The sequence below is a fragment of the Lissotriton helveticus genome, chromosome 6, assembly GCF_964261635.1.
Source record: "Lissotriton helveticus chromosome 6, aLisHel1.1, whole genome shotgun sequence".
Lineage (NCBI taxonomy): Eukaryota > Metazoa > Chordata > Amphibia > Caudata > Salamandridae > Lissotriton > Lissotriton helveticus.
Window position 1 is genome coordinate 365584079 of NC_136067.1, and position 13574 is coordinate 365597652.

General features: G+C 52.2%; 11 non-coding genes across 11 annotated transcripts; all 11 read right to left on the reverse strand.

The window, feature by feature from the left end:
• Nucleotides 1–522: 522 nt before the first annotated feature.
• On the reverse strand, nt 523–713 carry LOC144765704 (U2 spliceosomal RNA). The gene has a single exon (XR_013597574.1). It is a non-coding gene; the product is annotated as a U2 spliceosomal RNA (small nuclear RNA).
• Nucleotides 714–1710: 997 nt separating this feature from the next.
• LOC144765705 (U2 spliceosomal RNA) lies at nt 1711–1901 on the reverse strand. The gene has a single exon (XR_013597575.1). It is a non-coding gene; the product is annotated as a U2 spliceosomal RNA (small nuclear RNA).
• Nucleotides 1902–2891: 990 nt separating this feature from the next.
• On the reverse strand, nt 2892–3082 carry LOC144765706 (U2 spliceosomal RNA). Its single transcript, XR_013597576.1, has one exon. It is a non-coding gene; the product is annotated as a U2 spliceosomal RNA (small nuclear RNA).
• Nucleotides 3083–4092: 1010 nt separating this feature from the next.
• On the reverse strand, nt 4093–4283 carry LOC144765707 (U2 spliceosomal RNA). Its single transcript, XR_013597577.1, has one exon. It is a non-coding gene; the product is annotated as a U2 spliceosomal RNA (small nuclear RNA).
• A 999-nt stretch (nt 4284–5282) lies between these two features.
• On the reverse strand, nt 5283–5473 carry LOC144765708 (U2 spliceosomal RNA). Its single transcript, XR_013597578.1, has one exon. It is a non-coding gene; the product is annotated as a U2 spliceosomal RNA (small nuclear RNA).
• Nucleotides 5474–6471: 998 nt separating this feature from the next.
• Nucleotides 6472–6662, reverse strand: LOC144765709 (U2 spliceosomal RNA). Its single transcript, XR_013597579.1, has one exon. It is a non-coding gene; the product is annotated as a U2 spliceosomal RNA (small nuclear RNA).
• Nucleotides 6663–7660: 998 nt separating this feature from the next.
• Nucleotides 7661–7851, reverse strand: LOC144765710 (U2 spliceosomal RNA). Its single transcript, XR_013597580.1, has one exon. It is a non-coding gene; the product is annotated as a U2 spliceosomal RNA (small nuclear RNA).
• Nucleotides 7852–8848: 997 nt separating this feature from the next.
• On the reverse strand, nt 8849–9039 carry LOC144765711 (U2 spliceosomal RNA). Its single transcript, XR_013597581.1, has one exon. It is a non-coding gene; the product is annotated as a U2 spliceosomal RNA (small nuclear RNA).
• A 990-nt stretch (nt 9040–10029) lies between these two features.
• LOC144765712 (U2 spliceosomal RNA) lies at nt 10030–10220 on the reverse strand. The gene has a single exon (XR_013597582.1). It is a non-coding gene; the product is annotated as a U2 spliceosomal RNA (small nuclear RNA).
• Nucleotides 10221–11230: 1010 nt separating this feature from the next.
• LOC144765713 (U2 spliceosomal RNA) lies at nt 11231–11421 on the reverse strand. The gene has a single exon (XR_013597583.1). It is a non-coding gene; the product is annotated as a U2 spliceosomal RNA (small nuclear RNA).
• A 999-nt stretch (nt 11422–12420) lies between these two features.
• Nucleotides 12421–12611, reverse strand: LOC144765714 (U2 spliceosomal RNA). Its single transcript, XR_013597584.1, has one exon. It is a non-coding gene; the product is annotated as a U2 spliceosomal RNA (small nuclear RNA).
• Between the last annotated feature and the right edge of the window lie 963 nt (nt 12612–13574).

The following is a 13574-nucleotide window of genomic DNA, read 5'->3' on the forward strand; positions in this document are numbered from 1 at the left end:
AGAAGGAAAAGGACTCTGTATTTTTCTTCTTGCTCAGAGAAGCCAAGGGCAGTGTCCACTTCTCTGCCTGCCAGCCAGCCAGCCTGCCTGCCTGCCTCCCTCCCTCCCTCCCTCCCTCCCTCCCTCCATCCATCCATCCTACTGACTTGCTGGGAACCTTCTTCCATTCGTTCCCCAGTGAAATGGATCCAAAACCAATGAAACTCTGCTGCTGGAAAAACAGTCTTTTTCCGACGTTTATCTCTTTTCAAAGTGCAGCGTCTGGATGGAGAAGGGGAGAAATAAAGAAATAATTTTTTATTTGTATTTTTTTTCGTAAACCCGAAAAATTCATAAATAAATAACGCACGGCCCGGGTGCGGCAAATAAGTCAAATAAATACATAAATAAGGCAAGACACGGTGACCAGTTTGCTTTTATTCACACGCAAACACAATAGCGCCACTTTACAGGGTTTGGTAGTGGAGCGCTACTCTCGTTTTCTCGTCTATTTTTCAACAGCATTGTTGTTTTCCCCGGGTGGGGAAGTGCACCATTCCTGGAGGTACTGCAATACCAGGTTGATGCGTGGAGTGGACAGAGCAAGCTCCTATTCCATCTCCCTGTTCCAAAAATCAATTTAATATATGGTCCCCAGATAGAGGACGTATCAGATATTAAACTGATAAGAACAGATACTACACTTGATCTTAGCCAAAAGGCCGAGAAGCGATAACCAGAATGGTGCCAGAATTAACGCCTCCCGAAGAAATCCACCTGGCTGACCCGGACCGGGGTCTTCCCTTGCACCGTCGCTGGACGCCCTTTCGCCTCTTTTTCAGACTCCCACAAGAGTTCATCATGTGCCGGTGGAAAGGAGGTCCCGGCCACAGGCCTTCTCCCGGCTCCCAGAGTCCTCCTGGGCTGTCGCCTCATTAGGCGTCACTTAGCATACCCACGTTGTCCTCTTTCTAGTATTTGCATGCCCCGCCCCTTCCTGCGCACTGCTTCCAGCCGGCTGGCCAGAAAGCCTGGCAGCCAGGGGATGCTGGGAAGCAGCCCAGGATGCCCTGGACAGCTCCCGGACCGGAAATGGACGGCACCTGGCCCCTCGCCCTCGCTTGCCGGGGACACTACTCCCCTGCAGCCTAAGGCCTATAGATAAGGCTTGGCCGTTCGTGGCCGTTCGGGGACGGGCGGGGCGGGCAGAGAAGGAAAAGGACTCTGTATTTTTCTTCTTGCTCAGAGAAGCCAAGGGCAGTGTCCACTTCTCTGCCTGCCAGCCAGCCAGCCTGCCTGCCTGCCTCCCTCCCTCCCTCCCTCCCTCCCTCCCTCCATCCATCCATCCTACTGACTTGCTGGGAACCTTCTTCCATTCGTTCCCCAGTGAAATGGATCCAAAACCAATGAAACTCTGCTGCTGGAAAAACAGTCTTTTTCCGACGTTTATCTCTTTTCAAAGTGCAGCGTCTGGATGGAGAAGGGGAGAAATAAAGAAATAATTTTTTATTTGTATTTTTTTTCGTAAACCCGAAAAATTCATAAATAAATAACGCACGGCCCGGGTGCGGCAAATAAGTCAAATAAATACATAAATAAGGCAAGACACGGTGACCAGTTTGCTTTTATTCACACGCAAACACAATAGCGCCACTTTACAGGGTTTGGTAGTGGAGCGCTACTCTCGTTTTCTCGTCTATTTTTCAACAGCATTGTTGTTTTCCCCGGGTGGGGAAGTGCACCATTCCTGGAGGTACTGCAATACCAGGTTGATGCGTGGAGTGGACAGAGCAAGCTCCTATTCCATCTCCCTGTTCCAAAAATCAATTTAATATATGGTCCCCAGATAGAGGACGTATCAGATATTAAACTGATAAGAACAGATACTACACTTGATCTTAGCCAAAAGGCCGAGAAGCGATAACCAGAATGGTGCCAGAATTAACGCCTCCCGAAGAAATCCACCTGGCTGACCCGGACCGGGGTCTTCCCTTGCACCGTCGCTGGACGCCCTTTCGCCTCTTTTTCAGACTCCCACAAGAGTTCATCATGTGCCGGTGGAAAGGAGGTCCCGGCCACAGGCCTTCTCCCGGCTCCCAGAGTCCTCCTGGGCTGTCGCCTCATTAGGCGTCACTTAGCATACCCACGTTGTCCTCTTTCTAGTATTTGCATGCCCCGCCCCTTCCTGCGCACTGCTTCCAGCCGGCTGGCCAGAAAGCCTGGCAGCCAGGGGATGCTGGGAAGCAGCCCAGGATGCCCTGGACAGCTCCCGGACCGGAAATGGACGGCACCTGGCCCCTCGCCCTCGCTTGCCGGGGACACTACTCCCCTGCAGCCTAAGGCCTATAGATAAGGCTTGGCCGTTCGTGGCCGTTCGGGGACGGGCGGGGCGGGCAGAGAAGGAAAAGGACTCTGTATTTTTCTTCTTGCTCAGAGAAGCCAAGGGCAGTGTCCACTTCTCTGCCAGCCAGCCAGCCTGCCTGCCTGCCTGCCTCCCTCCCTCCCTCCCTGCCTCCCTCCCTCCATCCATCCTACTGACTTGCTGGGAACCTTCTTCCATTCGTTCCCCAGTGAAATGGATCCAAAACCAATGAAACTCTGCTGCTGGAAAAACAGTCTTTTTCCGACGTTTGTCTCTTTTCAAAGTGCAGCGTCTGGATGGAGAAGGGGAGAAATAAAGAAATAATTTTTTATTTGTATTTTTTTTCGTAAACCCGAAAAATTCATAAATAAATAACGCACGGCCCGGGTGCGGCAAATAAGTCAAATAAATACATAAATAAGGCAAGACACGGTGACCAGTTTGCTTTTATTCACACGCAAACACAATAGCGCCACTTTACAGGGTTTGGTAGTGGAGCGCTACTCTCGTTTTCTCGTCTATTTTTCAACAGCATTGTTTTCCCCGGGTGGGGAAGTGCACCATTCCTGGAGGTACTGCAATACCAGGTTGATGCGTGGAGTGGACAGAGCAAGCTCCTATTCCATCTCCCTGTTCCAAAAATCAATTTAATATATGGTCCCCAGATAGAGGACGTATCAGATATTAAACTGATAAGAACAGATACTACACTTGATCTTAGCCAAAAGGCCGAGAAGCGATAACCAGAATGGTGCCAGAATTAACGCCTCCCGAAGAAATCCACCTGGCTGACCCGGACCGGGGTCTTCCCTTGCACCGTCGCTGGACGCCCTTTCGCCTCTTTTTCAGACTCCCACAAGAGTTCATCATGTGCCGGTGGAAAGGAGGTCCCGGCCACAGGCCTTCTCCCGGCTCCCAGAGTCCTCCTGGGCTGTCGCCTCATTAGGCGTCACTTAGCATACCCACGTTGTCCTCTTTCTAGTATTTGCATGCCCCGCCCCTTCCTGCGCACTGCTTCCAGCCGGCTGGCCAGAAAGCCTGGCAGCCAGGGGATGCTGGGAAGCAGCCCAGGATGCCCTGGACAGCTCCCGGACCGGAAATGGACGGCACCTGGCCCCTCGCCCTCGCTTGCCGGGGACACTACTCCCCTGCAGCCTAAGGCCTATAGATAAGGCTTGGCCGTTCGTGGCCGTTCGGGGACGGGCGGGGCGGGCAGAGAAGGAAAAGGACTCTGTATTTTTCTTCTTGCTCAGAGAAGCCAAGGGCAGTGTCCACTTCTCTGCCTGCCAGCCAGCCAGCCTGCCTGCCTGCCTGCCTCCCTCCCTCCCTCCCTCCCTCCCTCCCTCCCTCCCTCCCTCCCTCCATCCATCCTACTGACTTGCTGGGAACCTTCTTCCATTCGTTCCCCAGTGAAATGGATCCAAAACCAATGAAACTCTGCTGCTGGAAAAACAGTCTTTTTCCGACGTTTGTCTCTTTTCAAAGTGCAGCGTCTGGATGGAGAAGGGGAGAAATAAAGAAATAATTTTTTATTTGTATTTTTTTTCGTAAACCCGAAAAATTCATAAATAAATAACGCACGGCCCGGGTGCGGCAAATAAGTCAAATAAATACATAAATAAGGCAAGACACGGTGACCAGTTTGCTTTTATTCACACGCAAACACAATAGCGCCACTTTACAGGGTTTGGTAGTGGAGCGCTACTCTCGTTTTCTCGTCTATTTTTCAACAGCATTGTTTTCCCCGGGTGGGGAAGTGCACCATTCCTGGAGGTACTGCAATACCAGGTTGATGCGTGGAGTGGACAGAGCAAGCTCCTATTCCATCTCCCTGTTCCAAAAATCAATTTAATATATGGTCCCCAGATAGAGGACGTATCAGATATTAAACTGATAAGAACAGATACTACACTTGATCTTAGCCAAAAGGCCGAGAAGCGATAACCAGAATGGTGCCAGAATTAACGCCTCCCGAAGAAATCCACCTGGCTGACCCGGACCGGGGTCTTCCCTTGCACCGTCGCTGGACGCCCTTTCGCCTCTTTTTCAGACTCCCAGCAAGAGTTCATCATGTGCCGGTGGAAAGGAGGTCCCGGCCACAGGCCTTCTCCCGGCTCCCAGAGTCCTCCTGGGCTGTCGCCTCATTAGGCGTCACTTAGCATACCCACGTTGTCCTCTTTCTAGTATTTGCATGCCCCGCCCCTTCCTGCGCACTGCTTCCAGCCGGCTGGCCAGAAAGCCTGGCAGCCAGGGGATGCTGGGAAGCAGCCCAGGATGCCCTGGACAGCTCCCGGACCGGAAATGGACGGCACCTGGCCCCTCGCCCTCGCTTGCCGGGGACACTACTCCCCTGCAGCCTAAGGCCTATAGATAAGGCTTGGCCGTTCGTGGCCGTTCGGGGACGGGCGGGGCGGGCAGAGAAGGAAAAGGACTCTGTATTTTTCTTCTTGCTCAGAGAAGCCAAGGGCAGTGTCCACTTCTCTGCCAGCCAGCCAGCCTGCCTGCCTGCCTGCCTCCCTCCCTCCCTCCCTCCCTCCCTGCCTCCCTCCCTCCATCCATCCTACTGACTTGCTGGGAACCTTCTTCCATTCGTTCCCCAGTGAAATGGATCCAAAACCAATGAAACTCTGCTGCTGGAAAAACAGTCTTTTTCCGACGTTTGTCTCTTTTCAAAGTGCAGCGTCTGGATGGAGAAGGGGAGAAATAAAGAAATAATTTTTTATTTGTATTTTTTTTCGTAAACCCGAAAAATTCATAAATAAATAACGCACGGCCCGGGTGCGGCAAATAAGTCAAATAAATACATAAATAAGGCAAGACACGGTGACCAGTTTGCTTTTATTCACACGCAAACACAATAGCGCCACTTTACAGGGTTTGGTAGTGGAGCGCTACTCTCGTTTTCTCGTCTATTTTTCAACAGCATTGTTTTCCCCGGGTGGGGAAGTGCACCATTCCTGGAGGTACTGCAATACCAGGTTGATGCGTGGAGTGGACAGAGCAAGCTCCTATTCCATCTCCCTGTTCCAAAAATCAATTTAATATATGGTCCCCAGATAGAGGACGTATCAGATATTAAACTGATAAGAACAGATACTACACTTGATCTTAGCCAAAAGGCCGAGAAGCGATAACCAGAATGGTGCCAGAATTAACGCCTCCCGAAGAAATCCACCTGGCTGACCCGGACCGGGGTCTTCCCTTGCACCGTCGCTGGACGCCCTTTCGCCTCTTTTTCAGACTCCCAGCAAGAGTTCATCATGTGCCGGTGGAAAGGAGGTCCCGGCCACAGGCCTTCTCCCGGCTCCCAGAGTCCTCCTGGGCTGTCGCCTCATTAGGCGTCACTTAGCATACCCACGTTGTCCTCTTTCTAGTATTTGCATGCCCCGCCCCTTCCTGCGCACTGCTTCCAGCCGGCTGGCCAGAAAGCCTGGCAGCCAGGGGATGCTGGGAAGCAGCCCAGGATGCCCTGGACAGCTCCCGGACCGGAAATGGACGGCACCTGGCCCCTCGCCCTCGCTTGCCGGGGACACTACTCCCCTGCAGCCTAAGGCCTATAGATAAGGCTTGGCCGTTCGTGGCCGTTCGGGGACGGGCGGGGCGGGCAGAGAAGGAAAAGGACTCTGTATTTTTCTTCTTGCTCAGAGAAGCCAAGGGCAGTGTCCACTTCTCTGCCTGCCAGCCAGCCAGCCTGCCTGCCTGCCTCCCTCCCTCCCTCCCTCCCTCCCTCCCTCCATCCATCCATCCTACTGACTTGCTGGGAACCTTCTTCCATTCGTTCCCCAGTGAAATGGATCCAAAACCAATGAAACTCTGCTGCTGGAAAAACAGTCTTTTTCCGACGTTTATCTCTTTTCAAAGTGCAGCGTCTGGATGGAGAAGGGGAGAAATAAAGAAATAATTTTTTATTTGTATTTTTTTTCGTAAACCCGAAAAATTCATAAATAAATAACGCACGGCCCGGGTGCGGCAAATAAGTCAAATAAATACATAAATAAGGCAAGACACGGTGACCAGTTTGCTTTTATTCACACGCAAACACAATAGCGCCACTTTACAGGGTTTGGTAGTGGAGCGCTACTCTCGTTTTCTCGTCTATTTTTCAACAGCATTGTTGTTTTCCCCGGGTGGGGAAGTGCACCATTCCTGGAGGTACTGCAATACCAGGTTGATGCGTGGAGTGGACAGAGCAAGCTCCTATTCCATCTCCCTGTTCCAAAAATCAATTTAATATATGGTCCCCAGATAGAGGACGTATCAGATATTAAACTGATAAGAACAGATACTACACTTGATCTTAGCCAAAAGGCCGAGAAGCGATAACCAGAATGGTGCCAGAATTAACGCCTCCCGAAGAAATCCACCTGGCTGACCCGGACCGGGGTCTTCCCTTGCACCGTCGCTGGACGCCCTTTCGCCTCTTTTTCAGACTCCCAGCAAGAGTTCATCATGTGCCGGTGGAAAGGAGGTCCCGGCCACAGGCCTTCTCCCGGCTCCCAGAGTCCTCCTGGGCTGTCGCCTCATTAGGCGTCACTTAGCATACCCACGTTGTCCTCTTTCTAGTATTTGCATGCCCCGCCCCTTCCTGCGCACTGCTTCCAGCCGGCTGGCCAGAAAGCCTGGCAGCCAGGGGATGCTGGGAAGCAGCCCAGGATGCCCTGGACAGCTCCCGGACCGGAAATGGACGGCACCTGGCCCCTCGCCCTCGCTTGCCGGGGACACTACTCCCCTGCAGCCTAAGGCCTATAGATAAGGCTTGGCCGTTCGTGGCCGTTCGGGGACGGGCGGGGCGGGCAGAGAAGGAAAAGGACTCTGTATTTTTCTTCTTGCTCAGAGAAGCCAAGGGCAGTGTCCACTTCTCTGCCTGCCAGCCAGCCAGCCTGCCTGCCTGCCTCCCTCCCTCCCTCCCTCCCTCCCTCCCTCCCTCCATCCATCCTACTGACTTGCTGGGAACCTTCTTCCATTCGTTCCCCAGTGAAATGGATCCAAAACCAATGAAACTCTGCTGCTGGAAAAACAGTCTTTTTCCGACGTTTATCTCTTTTCAAAGTGCAGCGTCTGGATGGAGAAGGGGAGAAATAAAGAAATAATTTTTTATTTGTATTTTTTTTCGTAAACCCGAAAAATTCATAAATAAATAACGCACGGCCCGGGTGCGGCAAATAAGTCAAATAAATACATAAATAAGGCAAGACACGGTGACCAGTTTGCTTTTATTCACACGCAAACACAATAGCGCCACTTTACAGGGTTTGGTAGTGGAGCGCTACTCTCGTTTTCTCGTCTATTTTTCAACAGCATTGTTGTTTTCCCCGGGTGGGGAAGTGCACCATTCCTGGAGGTACTGCAATACCAGGTTGATGCGTGGAGTGGACAGAGCAAGCTCCTATTCCATCTCCCTGTTCCAAAAATCAATTTAATATATGGTCCCCAGATAGAGGACGTATCAGATATTAAACTGATAAGAACAGATACTACACTTGATCTTAGCCAAAAGGCCGAGAAGCGATAACCAGAATGGTGCCAGAATTAACGCCTCCCGAAGAAATCCACCTGGCTGACCCGGACCGGGGTCTTCCCTTGCACCGTCGCTGGACGCCCTTTCGCCTCTTTTTCAGACTCCCACAAGAGTTCATCATGTGCCGGTGGAAAGGAGGTCCCGGCCACAGGCCTTCTCCCGGCTCCCAGAGTCCTCCTGGGCTGTCGCCTCATTAGGCGTCACTTAGCATACCCACGTTGTCCTCTTTCTAGTATTTGCATGCCCCGCCCCTTCCTGCGCACTGCTTCCAGCCGGCTGGCCAGAAAGCCTGGCAGCCAGGGGATGCTGGGAAGCAGCCCAGGATGCCCTGGACAGCTCCCGGACCGGAAATGGACGGCACCTGGCCCCTCGCCCTCGCTTGCCGGGGACACTACTCCCCTGCAGCCTAAGGCCTATAGATAAGGCTTGGCCGTTCGTGGCCGTTCGGGGACGGGCGGGGCGGGCAGAGAAGGAAAAGGACTCTGTATTTTTCTTCTTGCTCAGAGAAGCCAAGGGCAGTGTCCACTTCTCTGCCTGCCAGCCAGCCAGCCTGCCTGCCTGCCTCCCTCCCTCCCTCCCTCCCTCCCTCCCTCCATCCATCCATCCTACTGACTTGCTGGGAACCTTCTTCCATTCGTTCCCCAGTGAAATGGATCCAAAACCAATGAAACTCTGCTGCTGGAAAAACAGTCTTTTTCCGACGTTTATCTCTTTTCAAAGTGCAGCGTCTGGATGGAGAAGGGGAGAAATAAAGAAATAATTTTTTATTTGTATTTTTTTTCGTAAACCCGAAAAATTCATAAATAAATAACGCACGGCCCGGGTGCGGCAAATAAGTCAAATAAATACATAAATAAGGCAAGACACGGTGACCAGTTTGCTTTTATTCACACGCAAACACAATAGCGCCACTTTACAGGGTTTGGTAGTGGAGCGCTACTCTCGTTTTCTCGTCTATTTTTCAACAGCATTGTTGTTTTCCCCGGGTGGGGAAGTGCACCATTCCTGGAGGTACTGCAATACCAGGTTGATGCGTGGAGTGGACAGAGCAAGCTCCTATTCCATCTCCCTGTTCCAAAAATCAATTTAATATATGGTCCCCAGATAGAGGACGTATCAGATATTAAACTGATAAGAACAGATACTACACTTGATCTTAGCCAAAAGGCCGAGAAGCGATAACCAGAATGGTGCCAGAATTAACGCCTCCCGAAGAAATCCACCTGGCTGACCCGGACCGGGGTCTTCCCTTGCACCGTCGCTGGACGCCCTTTCGCCTCTTTTTCAGACTCCCACAAGAGTTCATCATGTGCCGGTGGAAAGGAGGTCCCGGCCACAGGCCTTCTCCCGGCTCCCAGAGTCCTCCTGGGCTGTCGCCTCATTAGGCGTCACTTAGCATACCCACGTTGTCCTCTTTCTAGTATTTGCATGCCCCGCCCCTTCCTGCGCACTGCTTCCAGCCGGCTGGCCAGAAAGCCTGGCAGCCAGGGGATGCTGGGAAGCAGCCCAGGATGCCCTGGACAGCTCCCGGACCGGAAATGGACGGCACCTGGCCCCTCGCCCTCGCTTGCCGGGGACACTACTCCCCTGCAGCCTAAGGCCTATAGATAAGGCTTGGCCGTTCGTGGCCGTTCGGGGACGGGCGGGGCGGGCAGAGAAGGAAAAGGACTCTGTATTTTTCTTCTTGCTCAGAGAAGCCAAGGGCAGTGTCCACTTCTCTGCCAGCCAGCCAGCCTGCCTGCCTGCCTGCCTCCCTCCCTCCCTCCCTGCCTCCCTCCCTCCATCCATCCTACTGACTTGCTGGGAACCTTCTTCCATTCGTTCCCCAGTGAAATGGATCCAAAACCAATGAAACTCTGCTGCTGGAAAAACAGTCTTTTTCCGACGTTTGTCTCTTTTCAAAGTGCAGCGTCTGGATGGAGAAGGGGAGAAATAAAGAAATAATTTTTTATTTGTATTTTTTTTCGTAAACCCGAAAAATTCATAAATAAATAACGCACGGCCCGGGTGCGGCAAATAAGTCAAATAAATACATAAATAAGGCAAGACACGGTGACCAGTTTGCTTTTATTCACACGCAAACACAATAGCGCCACTTTACAGGGTTTGGTAGTGGAGCGCTACTCTCGTTTTCTCGTCTATTTTTCAACAGCATTGTTTTCCCCGGGTGGGGAAGTGCACCATTCCTGGAGGTACTGCAATACCAGGTTGATGCGTGGAGTGGACAGAGCAAGCTCCTATTCCATCTCCCTGTTCCAAAAATCAATTTAATATATGGTCCCCAGATAGAGGACGTATCAGATATTAAACTGATAAGAACAGATACTACACTTGATCTTAGCCAAAAGGCCGAGAAGCGATAACCAGAATGGTGCCAGAATTAACGCCTCCCGAAGAAATCCACCTGGCTGACCCGGACCGGGGTCTTCCCTTGCACCGTCGCTGGACGCCCTTTCGCCTCTTTTTCAGACTCCCACAAGAGTTCATCATGTGCCGGTGGAAAGGAGGTCCCGGCCACAGGCCTTCTCCCGGCTCCCAGAGTCCTCCTGGGCTGTCGCCTCATTAGGCGTCACTTAGCATACCCACGTTGTCCTCTTTCTAGTATTTGCATGCCCCGCCCCTTCCTGCGCACTGCTTCCAGCCGGCTGGCCAGAAAGCCTGGCAGCCAGGGGATGCTGGGAAGCAGCCCAGGATGCCCTGGACAGCTCCCGGACCGGAAATGGACGGCACCTGGCCCCTCGCCCTCGCTTGCCGGGGACACTACTCCCCTGCAGCCTAAGGCCTATAGATAAGGCTTGGCCGTTCGTGGCCGTTCGGGGACGGGCGGGGCGGGCAGAGAAGGAAAAGGACTCTGTATTTTTCTTCTTGCTCAGAGAAGCCAAGGGCAGTGTCCACTTCTCTGCCTGCCAGCCAGCCAGCCTGCCTGCCTGCCTGCCTCCCTCCCTCCCTCCCTCCCTCCCTCCCTCCCTCCCTCCCTCCCTCCATCCATCCTACTGACTTGCTGGGAACCTTCTTCCATTCGTTCCCCAGTGAAATGGATCCAAAACCAATGAAACTCTGCTGCTGGAAAAACAGTCTTTTTCCGACGTTTGTCTCTTTTCAAAGTGCAGCGTCTGGATGGAGAAGGGGAGAAATAAAGAAATAATTTTTTATTTGTATTTTTTTTCGTAAACCCGAAAAATTCATAAATAAATAACGCACGGCCCGGGTGCGGCAAATAAGTCAAATAAATACATAAATAAGGCAAGACACGGTGACCAGTTTGCTTTTATTCACACGCAAACACAATAGCGCCACTTTACAGGGTTTGGTAGTGGAGCGCTACTCTCGTTTTCTCGTCTATTTTTCAACAGCATTGTTTTCCCCGGGTGGGGAAGTGCACCATTCCTGGAGGTACTGCAATACCAGGTTGATGCGTGGAGTGGACAGAGCAAGCTCCTATTCCATCTCCCTGTTCCAAAAATCAATTTAATATATGGTCCCCAGATAGAGGACGTATCAGATATTAAACTGATAAGAACAGATACTACACTTGATCTTAGCCAAAAGGCCGAGAAGCGATAACCAGAATGGTGCCAGAATTAACGCCTCCCGAAGAAATCCACCTGGCTGACCCGGACCGGGGTCTTCCCTTGCACCGTCGCTGGACGCCCTTTCGCCTCTTTTTCAGACTCCCAGCAAGAGTTCATCATGTGCCGGTGGAAAGGAGGTCCCGGCCACAGGCCTTCTCCCGGCTCCCAGAGTCCTCCTGGGCTGTCGCCTCATTAGGCGTCACTTAGCATACCCACGTTGTCCTCTTTCTAGTATTTGCATGCCCCGCCCCTTCCTGCGCACTGCTTCCAGCCGGCTGGCCAGAAAGCCTGGCAGCCAGGGGATGCTGGGAAGCAGCCCAGGATGCCCTGGACAGCTCCCGGACCGGAAATGGACGGCACCTGGCCCCTCGCCCTCGCTTGCCGGGGACACTACTCCCCTGCAGCCTAAGGCCTATAGATAAGGCTTGGCCGTTCGTGGCCGTTCGGGGACGGGCGGGGCGGGCAGAGAAGGAAAAGGACTCTGTATTTTTCTTCTTGCTCAGAGAAGCCAAGGGCAGTGTCCACTTCTCTGCCAGCCAGCCAGCCTGCCTGCCTGCCTGCCTCCCTCCCTCCCTCCCTCCCTCCCTGCCTCCCTCCCTCCATCCATCCTACTGACTTGCTGGGAACCTTCTTCCATTCGTTCCCCAGTGAAATGGATCCAAAACCAATGAAACTCTGCTGCTGGAAAAACAGTCTTTTTCCGACGTTTGTCTCTTTTCAAAGTGCAGCGTCTGGATGGAGAAGGGGAGAAATAAAGAAATAATTTTTTATTTGTATTTTTTTTCGTAAACCCGAAAAATTCATAAATAAATAACGCACGGCCCGGGTGCGGCAAATAAGTCAAATAAATACATAAATAAGGCAAGACACGGTGACCAGTTTGCTTTTATTCACACGCAAACACAATAGCGCCACTTTACAGGGTTTGGTAGTGGAGCGCTACTCTCGTTTTCTCGTCTATTTTTCAACAGCATTGTTTTCCCCGGGTGGGGAAGTGCACCATTCCTGGAGGTACTGCAATACCAGGTTGATGCGTGGAGTGGACAGAGCAAGCTCCTATTCCATCTCCCTGTTCCAAAAATCAATTTAATATATGGTCCCCAGATAGAGGACGTATCAGATATTAAACTGATAAGAACAGATACTACACTTGATCTTAGCCAAAAGGCCGAGAAGCGATAACCAGAATGGTGCCAGAATTAACGCCTCCCGAAGAAATCCACCTGGCTGACCCGGACCGGGGTCTTCCCTTGCACCGTCGCTGGACGCCCTTTCGCCTCTTTTTCAGACTCCCAGCAAGAGTTCATCATGTGCCGGTGGAAAGGAGGTCCCGGCCACAGGCCTTCTCCCGGCTCCCAGAGTCCTCCTGGGCTGTCGCCTCATTAGGCGTCACTTAGCATACCCACGTTGTCCTCTTTCTAGTATTTGCATGCCCCGCCCCTTCCTGCGCACTGCTTCCAGCCGGCTGGCCAGAAAGCCTGGCAGCCAGGGGATGCTGGGAAGCAGCCCAGGATGCCCTGGACAGCTCCCGGACCGGAAATGGACGGCACCTGGCCCCTCGCCCTCGCTTGCCGGGGACACTACTCCCCTGCAGCCTAAGGCCTATAGATAAGGCTTGGCCGTTCGTGGCCGTTCGGGGACGGGCGGGGCGGGCAGAGAAGGAAAAGGACTCTGTATTTTTCTTCTTGCTCAGAGAAGCCAAGGGCAGTGTCCACTTCTCTGCCTGCCAGCCAGCCAGCCTGCCTGCCTGCCTCCCTCCCTCCCTCCCTCCCTCCCTCCCTCCATCCATCCATCCTACTGACTTGCTGGGAACCTTCTTCCATTCGTTCCCCAGTGAAATGGATCCAAAACCAATGAAACTCTGCTGCTGGAAAAACAGTCTTTTTCCGACGTTTATCTCTTTTCAAAGTGCAGCGTCTGGATGGAGAAGGGGAGAAATAAAGAAATAATTTTTTATTTGTATTTTTTTTCGTAAACCCGAAAAATTCATAAATAAATAACGCACGGCCCGGGTGCGGCAAATAAGTCAAATAAATACATAAATAAGGCAAGACACGGTGACCAGTTTGCTTTTATTCACACGCAAACACAATAGCGCCACTTTACAGGGTTTGGTAGTGGAGCGCTACTCTCGTTTTCTCGT